Source organism: Pieris napi, chromosome 11 (genome assembly GCF_905475465.1).
Source record: "Pieris napi chromosome 11, ilPieNapi1.2, whole genome shotgun sequence".
Classification (NCBI taxonomy): Eukaryota; Metazoa; Arthropoda; class Insecta; order Lepidoptera; family Pieridae; genus Pieris; species Pieris napi.
The window spans coordinates 6,821,359-6,833,634 of NC_062244.1; the positions used below are offsets into that span (position 1 = coordinate 6,821,359).

The 12,276-nt window shown below is 31.4% G+C and overlaps 1 protein-coding gene across 1 annotated transcript in view; it reads right to left on the reverse strand.

Annotated features, from left to right (window-relative positions):
- Positions 1 to 3,384, reverse strand: part of LOC125054214 (F-box/LRR-repeat protein 7-like) — a 70,299-nt gene extending 66,915 nt beyond the window's left edge. Inside the window, exon 1 of the mRNA XM_047655974.1 lies at positions 3,180 to 3,384. The gene's annotated coding sequence lies outside the window, so the exon portion shown is untranslated. The remainder of the gene's footprint in view (positions 1 to 3,179) is intronic.
- Positions 3,385 to 12,276: the final 8,892 nt, after the last annotated feature.

Below are 12,276 nucleotides of genomic sequence, written 5' to 3' on the forward strand. Positions count from 1 at the left end.
AATTTTATTACGGGTTCGCGGCTTTATGCGCCCAAGCATAACAATACAGTATAATAAAGTTATTGTTTTATTAGCCTGGTTGTGGTTACCCCTATAACGTGTTCATAACTTTTTATTGCATTTCCGTGTTAAGTTTGAGATATTATTATTATATTATTAAAGGTTTTTTATTATTAGACGTGTTTCACGAAGTTTTATTCTTGGTCTATAGATGTAGAGAGAGCAGTATTGGTTTAGAGGTGTCAGATTGCTACTCTCATACATGAGGTCATAGGTTCGATCCCCGGATATGTGCGCATTAAACACTCGTTTGTATGGAAAACATCGTGATTAAACCGGCATGCATTAATTAGATCCAAAAAGTCGACAGCTTGTGTCAGGCACGTAAGGCTGATCAATTACTTGTCTGTTATAAAAAACAAAGGATATCGAAATAGATACAGAAATCTGAGGTCAGACTTTAAAGGTGATTTTTCGCTAGAATTGAATTTAGTACCTGTTTAATATCAAGGGGAGAATGTATCCGGATCCTACATAGGATAAATCATGTATCTATAGTTTTTTATGCGAGACCTATGAGGAAAAATTTAAGTCTCGATAATACACAATTACTTCATAAATAAAAAAATAACGCAATTTTTATTAAACGTCAGTGGCCAATCATTGTGCATTTTTTTTTTCTTTTTTTTTTTAAAGACAATTCACACAAATTGACCTAGTCCCATGCTAAGCTGGTGAAGCTTGTGTTATGGGTACTAGGCAACGGATATCCATACATATTATAGATAGATAGACATATAAATACATATTCAAACACCCAAGACCTGAGCACAACAACAAATGCTCATCACATCGATGTTCGTCTCAGCCGGGGATCGAACCCGGGACCCATGGATTCGCAGTCAGGGGTACTAACCACTAGACCAATGAGTCGTCATTTTAAAATAAAAAATATTGTTATAAGGTAAGTAAAGAACTTAGTTTTCTAGTCCGTTAAACACGTAAAAAATATTTTTATACAACTGATACTGCCTAATACAACAACGTCTGTTCTGCCTCATAAGACTTACGCACCTTACTTAAGGTAAGTAAGCCTTACATACTACACTTACATACAATTATATCCAATTTAAATAACAAATAACTATTCTTCCAACGTACATCATTAAGCACACGATTCGATAAATATTACAACTTGATTCAAATAAATATAAATAACTTTTTCATTTTAAAAGTGAAGATTTTAAGTGTTGCTTATTAACTCCTATTTATTTTAATATTCGTTTCATTGAAGAAAATTTGCCTTATAAGATAATTATACCTACTCGTTAAAATAATACGCAATTATAACTAAATATGATGTATTTAAACGGTACATAACTTTTATTACAAGAATTTCTTATGACGACATTTTGTAACGAGATAACAATCGCCAATACAGGTTTGGAACCTTCCAAAGATGACTAAAAAAGCGACTTATTAACAGCAAGTCTGTCGAGCTTAATTTAATCTTTGTGTTTTGTTTGTGATCGAGACAACATCGTCTCGCGAGGGATGACGAGGAGCAAATGAGTAGACCAAACAGTCTAGTTCTTGTCATGTTTCGTGGAACCAGAGACGGCGAAAGACAAAAAAGCTATTTTAAGTTTTTTATCTATTTATAGTTCCCTATTTTTATACAATAATTCATTAGTTAGCGTATGAAATAGAAATTCACGTCGTAATTTTAAAAGGGCTGTAACACAATCAATATCTAGTAGATTTATTTGGTGTGATTTGATTAGGTGGAACCTATTAAGGATTGTTAATATAATCTAAAATAACTTTCACATTAAATATAGAAAGCGCCTTTAATATCCGGATGAACCGGAAGGCAAAAATATCTAATCACACACGCAATCTGCGTACTATGCATCATCAGAAGTTTTGGCCGACACTGTTAATTACTATAAGCAATGGGCTTTGAACCAAAAGTGGACGACACATAAAGATGATCACCAACTTATAAAAGAAAATGATCAAAGTAATCCATGGAACAATATTGGCATTAATCGGCTTTAGTATTATTTTTCGTCTATTACATTTGGATTACAGTAACAGTAGATTAAATGTGGACTACCATAAAAAACTGTAAATGTAGGAAGTCTTTAGCGAATAATAAAATCTAAAGAATCACTGATGGCTTTGAAAGAATACATTTTGAAGAAAAACAGATTTGCTCTCATTTTATATATTATTTCAATTATTCGATATACGATATATGATTTTGATTGAGTTTTGTATGAATTGATTGATGATTACTCTCAAAGAACATTTTATAAGTCAGATTGATAGACTGATATGATTACGAAGATGCTGTACCATCTGTAATCTGATAATACGAATCACAAAACTTGATATTACCTACTATATATTTCCACTTTTGGCAGTAGCTTGACTCCTAGTTGAATCGTCTAGATATTATAGCTTCAAATTATAAAATCGTGATGACTAAACGCGTTTTAATCTTATAACTATATAAAAATGAAGTAAATATAGTATTGTTTATTTATATAGATATGTAGAGATCTAGTAGAAACACTTTTAAACTAAACCAGCCAATGGAATTAACCCGTTAGCTACTGTAAAGAATCTGGTTGAGACAAAAAACTTGTTCATCAAAAGAGTGCCAGAGCTATAGCAAATGAATTTTGCTAATGGAATATATTTTATAACACTGCTTACACTATCGTGTGAGGAATACTTATAAAGGAATTGAAATAGTTTTTGTAGAGAAGGAAAGGAATCACGTGTTGCAAATTTCTAGTACATTTGATTAGTTTCTGTTACATCAAAAGTAAATCCGATAAATAAACGATTATCAAAATATTGTCCAATGACATGACAAATACTTAAAGATATTACGAATTATGGCACATTTATAAATATACACAAAAGACATAATTTCATTAAACTTAACACGATAATGTTCATCAAAGGCTTGTTATATCAGTGCTGTAGAATGTAATAATGAAAATATTACAATGCTTGCAACTTGGTGCTTGAGAGGTTAGTTCATAACCGTTCATAGGAACTTCGCCTTGGTAAATCAAATCGAATCCAGTCTTTAATCATATACAACACTTTCATCTGTTAATCTAGATCACACATAATAATCTACAAGCTATGAAAAGACTTACCTAAAGCTTTTTTCTCACAGACTTCGAGAAAAACTTATCCCACATTTTCCAAGGCACATCACAACACTCACACACACTCATAAACACATCCTAATACACAAAGCTATACATAATGTTAAAAATTTGTCACACAGGGTCGCTATAAAACGAATGTTGACCCTAAAAGCCGATGTTCAACTGCTTACTGCAAAGTTTCTATGCGCGAGCGCTGTCGGTATGCGCGTTAGGTTGTGTGGGTGTATGTGTATTTACGCACACGAGTAAAGGCTGGACGGTTTTTGTCGATGTCCACGGGGCAAGTAACCGCAGAACGACAAAGTTGTAACTCAAAAATCGGAACTGAGTCTTAAGTTGTCTGTTTTCACTTTAATTAGACATTTACGTTTGATTTTCGAAAATTAATGAAACTTTTATGAACAAACAAAAAAATATAAATAATTATTAATATAAGTAAAAACATAAATACGGCCATGTGTTACGAAGTATTTATCTAGGTAAGATTTTTGGTACAACAAAATAAAGGTAATTTTAGAAAACTAATTAAAATACGCTTTAGCATAAATCATGTTTTCCCAAGTTGCAATATTGTTACCACAAATCGAGGTTTTTCTGAAAGCTGCTGGTCGATGTCCCGCTAGCAAGCCTCGAGCTTTACATCTTCCGTCTTTATCTAACCATTCAATACGGCTTCATACGTAAGAGATAGATATACATTTCGATATCCTTTGTAAACTTGCAGAAGTAAAGGTTTGCTCGGGAATTATTAACGATCAAAATTACGGTCATGTAGGTAAAAACCGGATCATTTCAAAAGGTGCTTAAAACTGTGCTTAAGTCAACAAACATCGAATACGTTTTTTGGTAGTATTATTCGTGTTACCGTTTGTAGTAGGCAAATTATTCTACAGCAAAATGTGCAATACCAACACTATATGATAAGTGCGAGAGGATATTGATAATTTTTTATAGTCTTCTTTTTAAACACGAATTTTAGGAACTATAAAATTAGATACTTTAATATTGTGTCGTAAAAATATAGCAATTGATGGATCGAATATTAATATTTCAAAATTAATAATTCGTTTTAAGAATATAAGAAAAATAAGCGTAGTTCATTCATAATTAAAATGCGCCTGAGTATTTCAACAATTCTTTTGTTTAATGCACACGTTTAACTTAATTAAGGTAACAATTTTATAAAACTAACAATTTCCAAGTACGTGGATGACTGGTGACTTTCTTTGAATAATAATGCTCGAGTTGGTACGGGACATTCTTTATTACCTGTCTTGCTCAACGTCGCGTAATCTCATATGAGTGAAAGAGAGATATATCGAAGGAAGTGTGCCCTTATCGTTCATTCCTGGAATAACTTTCCCATAGATTGTTCAGTTGAAGGGTTATAAGTTAGGAATGCAAAAAGTGTGCTCGTACTAATCTTAGACTATTTTTTTATAAGGTCTTTGATGCCGATGTCAGTTCCTTTGATTATGAAGATATGCCGAATGGGTGGAGACATTCCAAACATTGAATTCTGAAGTTTATAAAAGTTCCTCTCGGGTTCTACATCAGAAATACCTATCGTACCAATGATACAATTTCTTTTAAGATTTGACAACCGTTGTTTTCCTAATACTGGTCTGTAAAATCCTTCGTATAGAAGTTAGATCAACCCTTTATTTTACCTGATATAAATAAAATACTAATTTCATTCTCTTATACATTTGAAAGAGACGTACCTCACAACATAATAAGCTTGATTCTTTCAGTAAATATTTGACAGACCTATCATCTTACATTGCATATTGTTCAATTGCATTCATTTATTAATTTTCTTGTCAAAACAACAAGAAAACGACCTATATCCGTTTTACATTAAACATGACATGTCATCGCTCAGGCATTCGTACCCTCGGATAATTACCTCGATTTAGCCTTTGATGTTTAAACTGCACCGATAAATACGAATATATTTAACAAAGATAACCCGAGACTGCTCTGGTTTCAGATATATTGATGCCTTAAAGGCCACAACCGAAAACGGTGAATTATAAAAATATCCGGAATAAATATTAAACTAAACAAATATTTATTTATTTATTCAGAAGATTAACATAATACAGAAATATATGTATATATATAACATTAGTGGGCCAATTAAAAATCTTCACATATTGTTATTTTTTATAAAATAAGAAGGTAAACATTCCAAATATTTTGGTTGTAAAACAACAAAGAAAATTATTGTGTATTATTATTAGAAAATTATTATTGTTGAATTAAACGTTCTTAAGTTGTATTCGTTCAAGTGAAACCAACAAGTGAATATAAATTAGCAATAAAGGTTATCCACGCCGTTTCGAAGGACCAAATTAAATAAACAAAAGTAAACAGTAATAAAACGGAACATCATAATTACTTTTTTTATAAAAATTATTTTGACGCCATTTTAAAAAAAATTGTAGGCATTTTTTGCTCATTTGTAAGTGGTATATATTTCTTACATATTTTAATTACCAGCACATTATTTGCGTAAAAAAAATTCAAAGCGCATAAATTCGATCACAACATTTTGTATTTAATTAAACGCATACTTTTAATTACCCAAATTGGTAATATCTTAAAACTGTCACCGCGGTCGACACTTTGCCTTAATGAAAATTAATCAATATGCTTTATCGGTCAACTTAAAGCTCATATTGCTATGAAATTGCAAAGCGTCGGGGCCCAGAATGCATATCCGGTTAGGTATACATATGTCAATGACCTTTAATTAATCTAATCCATCAACATTTTAACGCTGCTACCCGGCCGTAGCATCGGTAGGAAGCTAAGTAAGCAACTGAATTAATTTTTATGTAATGACAAACCTCAGACCTCGAAGCTGTCCTAACTAAGTACGGGTGAGACTCATATACGTCAATATTGTATTGGATTTTGACATACAGAATTCAGGATTAAATCTCGCTTCTGAATCTCGTCCTAACCCTGCAGAGAGACAGCATGCATAAAGTATATATATCTTGTGAGACAAATGTCAATCAAATTATACTAAAGCGATCATTAAATTAAACACTGACGTCATTCTGGATAGATGCATTTCAAAATTTGTCAAATAACGCTAGAGGAACTTAAGCAAAACTGTGTAGTAACAAAAACTATTTTTTTTTTCGTAAAAGAATGCATACCTTTAAAACCAAATTTTATTCATATTCGTACTCCTTAATGTTTTAAAAGCTCATTCCTTACATATAGACGAGATCGCTTACTAAAGATATTGCCGCCTGTGGCATACCACAATTATGAATGTTTGTATATAAATAGATTAATACCCACGATACTAGTTAAGTGTGCACTATCAGTAAATACTCTAGTTATGAAAGTAATTGCTTAAAGTAATTTTGATTAGATATTGCGTTATTAACTCCACTAGTCTACCGCCGGGATTTTATTTCCGAAATACCAGTCGTGATATGACTGTATAGACGTAAGCATAGTAAACAGTCGTTTAGATTGGGGTTTGAGAAAAGAGGGTACTTGCAATTTCCGAATTTTATTTCATATAATAATATTTTTGTCGTAAAATGAGTCATAACTCAGATAATCTGACCTGTAATTGGCGCTTTTTTGGCGAGTGGAATGCGCTGCATGACGAAGGTTAAAATACAGAAATACTATTTTCAGAACTGCTGAAAATCTTTCTAGATTTTTACTTTATTAATATTCTTTAACTTATCTTTTTCTACACGACGCCACGGTCACAGCTAGTTTTCAGTATGTAAACAGCCTCCGTAATGTTTATGCATGTTCTAGATATCGTCTCGTTAAAGTGTTTTCTTAAGTATTTGACAAGTTTTGTAGTAAGTGGCATATCATTAAATGATCATGTTATTGGTACATTATCTTAACGATATCGCGTAGAATAAACGGATACATGTTTAACTTATGTTACATTGCTTAATGCTACCATGGGCGAGTAATTTATTCATAATATTATGTAAATATTATTCAAAATAAAAAAGAAAGTTACCCATTACATATATGGGATACACTAAAATCTTGTCGTTGTATTACTTTTGAAGACAACCTAGGCCTTAATGTAAAATGTAAGTGAAAAAAGTATCAATACACTTACTTTAATTAGTTTATGATTATAAAAAATACCTTGAATTTAAAATGCCGTGACTCCCTAACATATATTTATTGTTATATGTTATTTGTACTGTATTTTAATACAGTTATCCTGTAGGAAACCCTTATTTAAAATTATGTGTGGCAAACGAAGCGCGTCGATGTCTTTTGTACATGTGTAAGTTTTCATGAATTGATTGATCTCGTGTGGCCTATTAATTTGATTGAACTAATATATTATTTCAATACTAAAGCGCTTTATAATGCTTGAGAAGGCGAAATAATTATAAAATTAGTTATAAATATGTATGAATATTGTGAAAACGCCATAACATAAAACAATAAAATAACCCTTCGAATAACAAGTCACCTATTGATTATTCATAATTAACACAGATCCTAAACAAACGTATGTTAAAACTCGGCTGACCTTGTCGTAAGTTCACATGGGATAAATAGATCTTAAATAATTATTTTGAACTAACTAGTGAGTAAAGAGAGCGATAGTGGATATTATTTGATAATTGGCGACGTAATAAAAAAAACTTAATGAGAATTTATCTTTAATTATTAAAAAGTAAAAATTTACAAGTTTATAAATATAATATCTTTACATATATAATTCTTCTGTAAGTGTGTATGTCACTGAACTTCTCTCAAACGACTGGACCGATTTTGATGAAATTTTTTGTGTGTGTTCAAGGGGATCTGGGAATGGTTTAGATTCACAAATCAGCCCGCCAGATGGCGCTGCAGTCGGTACTTTCATACTTTGCTTTACTAATCGCTTGAAATATCATGCAGGACAACGTCTGTCGGGTCCACTAGTAATAATATACGTTTTTGTAGAAATAACTTTGCTTTTGTTTCCACTTCTTAAATAAGTGTATACTTCTGCCCTAATTATCGTGGTTCACTCTAAAGGTTCCAGAAAATTCTTCAGACATCTTATCTACGTAGAATCTGTCCATTACTTTGGAGTTCATGGTGTAGACAATCTATAATTATTATTATTTTTTTTTAATTGGTTCGGAAATACATCAGTGGGCACTTGGTTCCACATAGTGGCGGTGCGCGGCAAAAACAGCCTTAAAAACGCTCAGTGGTGGAACGATGTGATACGGGTGGAATTTCATATTCAGCCTCGACGTCCGATGATGAAACTCAGCTGTAGGTATTAATCTGAACCACTCCTCTGACCACTCTCCATGGTGAATGAGCTGGTACCGGGGAGCTCCCGCCCAGAGGTGACAGTACATTTGTTACAATAGAGATTACATAGTTATACATTATATGGATATATTTGTAGATCTAGAAAACACCGAAACAATAATAAACATTGAATTTTGAAAAGAAAACATTACTTGAAAAAGATGTTCACCCTATTTAGACTGAGGGAACATAAACAAAGCTGAGACGTGAATAATGACCAGTTTTGAATATCGAATGCGAGATATAATGACTTGTTGAATTTAGCAGAGTGCAGCTATACGGATGCCTCTCTCTATTGCCAATCAATCTTACATAACGTTTATTTGTATAAAAAATATTTATCATGTTGTATCTTACAAAATTTGAAATTTACGACGGTAAAACACGCTTAAAAAAATGTGCATTGAATTGAAATAAATATCCAATACTATTCAATTTAACTAGAGAGAAATGTATGTATGTATGAGATAAAAGTAAGGATTTGGACTATTGTTTAGAAACTAGATTAATATTTTTTTAGATTAACTACGAGTTCCCAGAACCTGTGTAAACTCCCGGTAACATTAATTTATTACAAAAATTAATTATTTTAAGTAGCTAAGATTTTAATAATAGTTGAACTTTTAATACAAACTCGCGACACTTAACATTATGGCGTTTATAAAAATAATAACCTTTTAGAAACGTTTCTTGAGAGTATTATGCAATCACAACAAAAGTTCAGGCGTCGGTAACATACGGGCATTTTGTTCAAGGAACAAACGTTTTATAACGAACAAACTTTTAAAGAAATAACAACACCTGTTTTAGGTTACGTTAATATCATTTTTAAGTACAGGCACTAGTGTTATTCCCTTACCTGGTTACTCTAAAGTAATTTTTTTTAACTAAGCCATGAAAAACTCGTGAATGACGAATTATCAGTCGAATTCGTAAATTAAAACTATATGTTAATCATTAAAGCTTTTTTTGTCTCAAGTATTTTCTTACTTTCACCTTTCATTAAAACTTTTTTGTTTCAACACCGGAGTGTTTGAATAATTCACTTTGACACATACACATTGTGTAGGTATGAAGACTAATTAACCTTTATTTACTCTTTAAAACTTAGTCGCAAAAATAGTACTTAAATAAAAAGGAAATACCCTTAAAACTACAAGTATAAATTGCATATCAAATTGGAAATCAATGTACAAATTGCAATAATAGTTTAGCTCTTACTTCGGCCTCAAACGTTTAAAGTTATAGGGCGCCATACAATGACCCACTGAGAAGATATTTATAACTCAGTATGTCAGATAACTTGCATTGTTTCTCTTACAATAATACAATCACAACGACGTATCGATATAATCAATAGATTTTAAAATAAAGCTTTAAACACACGATTTAATATTACAAAACCAACTTCAGTTACGCCCAAAATGTATACTATGAACGTTTTTTTTTAGTTGTAGGAAGAATTATTTTTTTTATTTATAAAATGTTGCTGCACATTTTGGCTTATCTATACTAGGAGGAAAGATGTGTAGTTTCGTATGCGTGTCGCGAATAAACTGGGCTAATTGTAGTAAAAATCATTCACTACTAGAATGATATATGAGTAACATAGACTATATTTGTTGCCAAAATTTAAAGAAATAATAAAAGTTTGTTGTACTTTGATTATGTATAGGCGAACTAAAATAATTACGTTAATTTTTTTTCAGAAATAATTAAAAGTATATTCGGATTTGATTGACACGGTCTTTGGAACAAAAGTTAATAATTAGTAATGGATTTTGCACATATTTCTTATAACTCATATATAAAATTTGTACTTAATACAAACTAAAGCACACTAGAGTGAAATTTTTATTGGTAACGAAAAGACGATTAACTATAACCTATATTTTTACATTATAATATTGAATGTACTATAACCTTACATTTAATGATTATCACGTTTCAATTTACGTTTAGTGTCAATTAGTACAAGAGTAACCTTTAAACTGCCACCATTAAATGATCATTTGCATTTAATACTGCTGTTTTACTAATTAGACATTATAGCTTACTAAAATTGCGAAAGTTAAAGGTCAGTATTATATAGCTTTAGTTTCATTTGCTCAAAGTAGGCATCGCATAGGTTACTTAATAACGTCAAACACATAGGGTTAATGATTAGCGTAATTTTTAAATTATAATTTTTGTAATATAGTGCATGTTAGGCATAGATTTTACGTAGATAATGTTTTTTTAATGTCAATTGTCCGTAACTTGGTGAGCTTTAAAAATGTTTTATATAAAAGTTACTGTGCGCTCTTTTATTAGGTAAATACGCTTTATTTTTATTCATAAACAATACGAATAAGTAACATGTGTTGGTGTATTAAAAGTAACTAAATAATTTTGTGAATTAACAGATTTCACTTGAAAAAAGATCTAATTGCTTCATACAAACAAAAGATATAAGACCTTTAAAAAATGTATTGTCCACAAAATAAAAAAAAGATAAATGAGATTTATAGATGATAGCAAGTTATCGTCAAGCCTGCCACAAGTACGAAATGTGATAAGTTAATCATACTTAATATATACATTTAACATATTGAAAATGAATGGAGGTTTTCAAAAGCGGGTGTATGTAGTAAAAGTTCGAAAGGCCATTTATAAAATAGTCACCGATTTCCTTCTATATTTCACACAAATTAAGACCATCGCAGTTCCGAGTAACAGATCAAAACTACTACGTGGAAGTATTTTAATTAGCTGAAAGTTTTTTGGCGAAGCAGGTAATTTGAGATAAAAACATAATACGTCTAAATGTTAACAAGCGGGCAATTTATTTTTACTTTATGTATTTAATTGTTAGCAATGAGAAAATTAGTTAACTACTTTAATGACGCGCCGTGTGTGGTAATAGGAATGTTATGTTGTGTAGGTACAAGGTATGACGTATATTTTAAAGGCAAGAATTTGATTTTGACCAACCTTATAACGTTAACGCCGCTGTGGCTTTCAGATACATAGGCTTTGACTCTAGGCCCCCAGAAAATTATTTTAGGCTGTTAAAAGTTTAATAAAAACGACGCCGTAATGTATCTATTGTTACTGTATTCGTAAGTGATTCTTTATAGATATACTAGTGGACCCGACAGACGTTGTCCTGCATGATATTTCAAGCGATTAGTAAAGCAAAGTATGAAAGTACCGACTGCATCGCCATCTGGTGGGCTGATTTGTGGATCTAAACCATTCCCAGATCCCCTTGAACACACACAAAAAATTTCATCAAAATCGGTCCAGTCGTTTGAGAGAAGTTCAGTAACATACACACTCACAGAAGAATTATATATATAAAGATTTTCGAGATTCTCAAAACTATTTAGAAACTGTTACTTATTATAAAAATAATATTAATTCTCTAAATATAAAAGTTGTTTCCCGCTGTCTGGACGCGAGATATTATATGTCAAACATGAGCTCGTATACAAATATTATAATGTATTCATATTCTACGGTTATCAAAAAGTATAATTTTTATTCATGGATCAGTGGCCACTACCAAACGTGTCTAATCAAGTTAAATCTTTCTTAGATAATATGATATGAACATTTAGGGGCCGTTCGGATATCATTTCTCATAAGTTGTTCCGCTCTGGACAATACTATACAAAAATATTAACAAATGAACATATTTATTTCAATTGGCCGGTGTCTTGGGCGGTATATCAACGTATTTATTGCTTTATCTCCTGTCAAAGTGACGGTG